Here is a 5,412-nt window from a genome sequence, read left to right on the forward strand (position 1 = left end):
TTGGTGATTGCTGAATTCTGGTATCATTTCTCTGTTTTTGTTTTGAATATTGGATTCGCTTTTATTGTTGCCGGATTACGGTATGTGATTTTTTACTCTCATCTTATGATGACAAAAAGGGGGAGAAATGGATGCTATGTGTGAGGGGGAGTTATTCTGAGATTATGAATTTGGCTCTTAATAGTTTTGGATGCGATGTTTGAGGGGGAGCTTATACTTATTTTTGTTTCTTTCCATCCACTGTTTTGTCATCATCAAAAAGGGGGAGAATGTTGATATTGATCCCTATCTTTTGATGTTTACAAAACAAATGGATGATACTAATATCTCTTCAAGATATACATTCAGTTATGAAGTTATTTGATTCCATGAACAAGTGCAATTGAAAGAAGACAAAGGTTGCTAATAGCTGTCGGACGCACAAAAGGACCATATCGGACGGGCGACAACCATTGAGTAACTTCGGACGCATGAGCAACTCACACTCGGACGTCCGAAAATAATAAGCCAAGTCTTCTATGATCACTGACCTCGATCGGACGCTGAATATGTCTCCACCAGACGTCCGATAGAAACAAGATGATTTCTCAAATCTCTTTGTTTGCTGTCGGACGCACAAAGAGCTTGCACCGGACGTCCGATAGAATTGAAGAAAATTTCTCAAACTCACTGCCTGCTGTCGGACGCAAAAAACAGGAGTACAGGACGTCCGACACTCCTAACGACTAGTTGACTGTTCAGTTACTTTCTATCCGTTGGGAGCATGAATGAAGCACTTTCTTGGTCTCCTGTAATTAGAACACGGTCAGATATATTTCAAACAACTTTTGCACACTGAAAATACAAAAGATCTAGAGTTTTAGTGAGAAAATACTCTTCTAGGAATATTTGTAGTCTTAGTGGTGTGTGGTTTATTGTAAGCTTTTCATTTGTGAGTGAATACTTCATGAGTGCAGCTCTGCGAGGGTTGTCTTAAGGGATAGTAAAACCTCCTGACTTGACCGAGTGGAGTTCGGGGCAAGGAGGAGGTGAACCTTCCTTTGTACACAAGAGTCATTGTAATTCATCAACTTGAAGAAGTTTGTTTGAATTAATCTACAAGCCCAAGAGAAGTTGGGTAATTAATTGGTTTGTAATTCTTTTCTTTTTATTTACTTATTGTTACGTTTGTGATCTTTACATTGTTTATCTCTTCTACTTGGTTGTCTTCGATCCTTACAATTGGTATCAGAGCTTGGTCTCCTTGAGATTAAGCTCAATCGACTTAAGAGTAAATATGACAACCAATAATGCCATATTTTTTGAAGGACATTCTGTCATTAGACCATCTATGTTTAATGGGTCAAATTATGTGAGTTGCAAAGAAAAAATGATTATCTTTTTGCAATCTATTGATATTGAATTGTGGTTTATTATTAGTGAAGGTCCATATGATGCCTCTCTTATAGACGATAATACTCATAGATCTAGACCAAAAATAATAAGTGAACTGACTGCTATGGATAGAGCTCATCTCACCTTAAATGCAAAACCATGAATGTGTCATATTGTGCTTTAGAGTCAAGGGTTGTAAGTCCGCTAAAGAAATTTGGGACAAACTTAGAGAAATCCATGAAGGAAGCGAGAATGTGAGAAAACAAAATAAGTCTATTCTGGTTACCAAGTATGAATCGTTCAAGATGCAACTTCATGAAAATATTGATAAGATGTATTGTAGATTCAATGACCTTATTAAGGATTTAGAAGTACTGGAAAAGGAATACTCTCCAGGCGAGAAAAACAGAAAAATTCTGAATGCTTTATCAAAGGATTGGGAGAGTAAAGTGACTGCCATTGAAGAAGCTTGAGATCTAAATTCCTTACCTATTGAATCTCTTATTAATTCTCTAACCTCTTATGAGCTGAAGCTTAAGTCCAAAATGCAAGAGGAAGAGGATGCGAAAGTAAGAAGGAGCACTGCTCTAAAAGCATCTCAAGATGAAGATGATTCTGCCTCCCTAGATGAAGAAGATGCGGAAGCTGATGATAGTGATTTAGCTCTCATCACAAATAGTTTCAAGAGAATTCTCAACAAACGAAGGTTCAGAAAAGGAGGAAACAGTAACTCATTCCCAAATCAGTTCAGTAATACAAGAAACAAAGGGAAGCAAGAGTTCAATAAAAAGCAAACTGATAAATGCTTCGAGTGCGGCCAACCTGGACACTACATGTGTGAGTGTCCAGTGAAGAAGAGAAAATGTTAAAGCAAACCAAGATTCAACAACTTCCAGTTCACATGGAATGAATGCAACTCCGAAGGTGAAATTGAAGAGGAAGAAGAATCTGCTCAATTGGCTTTCATGGCCATTGGAGATGATGAGGTAACATCTTCTAACTCTCAATTTTATAGTGATGACGATCTTGAATCTTTCATTATAAAATTTCATGATAGTTTGAAAGAATCTTATGCTAGAAACAAGGAATTAAAATATAAAGTTGGCTTTCTTCTTCAGGACAATGCACGTCTTTTTCAAGAAAACAAAAAACTGAAAACTGAAAGTGATTTCTTAAAAAAGAGTGAGACTGCTTTACACTTTGAGTTTGATAGAAAAACAAATCTTTGTGAATTGTTCAAAAAGGAACAAGGTAATTTGAAAAGAAGAATGGATGGTCTAAATGAGTTGTTTAAACACAAGAAACAAGTCTGTTTTCAAAAGTATAGGTTGAATTCTAACTCCAACGAATTTGCTATTTATAAAAGAAGACAAGTAAGATTTATTAAATCGGTTCAAGTAAATTACTCTTTGGTTATGTGTAATTTTTGCTGTCAAAAATGTCACATGAAAAGTGACTGTTATGTGAGAAAAAACATGAGTAGAGGCATGAAATCCAGGTGGATAGTTAGACATGATAACTCTAACAAGTAGGAGATATTGGTAAGATTGATGACATTCTTGTTCATAATATTTTTTTTGTAATTCTCTTTTTGTATTTCTGATGGTTTGAACTGAGTTTTTCTTGATATTTTTTACTGAATTTGTATGATGTCAAAAAGGGAGAGAAAAGAACTATTCTGATCTAATGATGATTTGTTTTGTCAAACTCTCTGCGATATGTTGGTATGTTGGTGATTGCTGAATTCTGGTATCATTTCTCTGTTTTTATTTTGAATATTGGATTCGCTTTTATTGTTGCCGGATTACGGTATGTGATTTTTTACTCTCATCTTATGATGACAAAAAGGGGGAGAAATGGATGCTATGTGTGAGGGGGAGTTATTCTGAGATTATGAATTTGGCTCTTAATAGTTTTGGATGCGATGTTTGAGGGGGAGCTAATACTTATTTTTTTTTCTTTCCATCCACTGTTTTGTCATCATCAAAAAGGGGGAGAATGTTGATATTGATCCCTATCTTTTGATGTTTACAAAACAAATGGATGATACTAATATCTCTTCAAGATATACATTCAGTTATGAAGTTATTTGATTCCATGAACAATTGCAATTGAAAGAAGACAAAGGTTGCTAATAGCTGTCGGACGCACAAAAGGACCATATCGGACGGGCGACAACCATTGAGTAACTTCGGACGCATGAGCAACTCACACTCGGACGTCCAAAAATAATAAGCTAAGTCTTCTACGATCACTGACCTCGATCGGACGCTGAATATGTCTCCACCTGACGTCCGATAGAAACAAGATGATTTCTCAAATCTCTTTGTTTGCTGTCGGACGCACAAAGAGCTTGCACCGGACGTCCGATAGAATTGAAGAAAATTTCTCAAACTCACTGCCTGCTGTCGGACGCAAAAAACAGGAGTACAGGACGTCCGACACTCTCTACGACTAGTTGACTGTTCAGTTACTTTCTATCCGTTGGGAGCATGAATGAAGCAATTTCTTGGTCTCCTGTAATTAGAACACGGTCAGATATTTCAAACAACTTTTGCACACTGAAAATACAAAAGATCTAGAGTGATTTTAGTGAGAAAATACTCTTCAAGGAAGATTTGTAGTTTTAGTGGTGTGTGGTTTATTGTAAGTTTTTCATTTGTGAGTGAATACTTCATGAGTGGAGCTCTGCGAGGGTTGTCTTGAGGGATAGTAAAATCTCCTGGCTTGACCGAGTGGAGTTCGGGGCAAGGAGGAGGTGAACCTTCCTTTGTACACAAGAGTCATTGTAATTCATCAACTTGAAGAAGTTTGTTTGAATTAATCTATAAGTTCAAGAGGTGTTGGGTAATTAATTGGTTTTAAATTCTTTTCTTTTTATTTACTTATTGTTACGTTTGTGATCTTTACATTTTTTATCTCTTCTACTTGGTTGTCTTCGATCCTTACAATTGGTATCAGAGCTTGGTCTCATTGAGATTAAGCTCAATCGGCTTAAGAGTAAATATGACAACCAATAATGCCATATTTTTTGAAGGACATTCTGTCATTAGACCACCTATGTTTAATGGGTCAAATTATGTGAGTTGGAAAGAAAAAATGATTATCTTTTTGCAATCTATTGATATTGAATTGTAATTTATTATTAGTGAAGGTCCATATGATGCCTCTCTTATAGACGAAAATACTCATAGATCTAGATCAAAAATAAGAAGTGAACTGACTGCTATAGATAGAGCTCATCTCACCTTAAATGCAAAACCATGAATGTGTCATATTATGCTTTAGAGTCAAGGGTTGTAAGTCCGCTAAAGAAATTTGGGACAAACATAGAGAAATTCGCGAAGAAAGTGAGAATGTGAGAGAACAAAATAAGTCTATTCTGGTTACCAAGTATGAATCGTTCAAGATGCAACTTCATGAAAATATTGATAAGATGTATTGTAGATTCAATGACCTTATTAAGGATTTAGAAGTACTGGAAAAGGAATACTCTCCTGGCGAGAAAAACAGAAAAATTCTGAATGCTTTATCAAAGGATTGGGAGAGTAAAGTGACTGCCATTGAAGAAGCTTGAGATCTAAATTCCTTACCTATTAAATCTCGTATTAATTCTCTAACCTCTTATGAGCTGAAGCTTAAGTCCAAAATGCAAGAGGAAGAGGATGCGAAAGTAAGAAGGAGCACTGCTCTAAAAGTATCTCAAGATGAAGATGATTCTGCCTCCCTAGATGAAGAAGATGCGGAAGCTGATGATAGTGATTTAGCTCTCATCACAAATAGTTTCAATAGAATTCTCAACAAACGAAGGTTCAGAAAAGGAGGAAACAGTAACTCATTCCCAAATCAGTTCAGTAATACAAGAAACAAAGGGAAGCAAGAGTTCAATAAAAAGCAAACTGATAAATGCTTCGAGTGCGGCCAACCTGGACACTACATGTGTGAGTGTCCAGTGAAGAAGAGAAAATGTTAAAGCAAACCAAGATTCAACAACTTCCAGTTCACATGGAATGAATGCAACTCCGAAGGTGAAATTGA

This window comes from Coffea eugenioides, unplaced genomic scaffold, assembly GCF_003713205.1.
Source record: "Coffea eugenioides isolate CCC68of unplaced genomic scaffold, Ceug_1.0 ScVebR1_902;HRSCAF=1658, whole genome shotgun sequence".
In the NCBI taxonomy this organism is placed as follows: domain Eukaryota; kingdom Viridiplantae; phylum Streptophyta; class Magnoliopsida; order Gentianales; family Rubiaceae; genus Coffea; species Coffea eugenioides.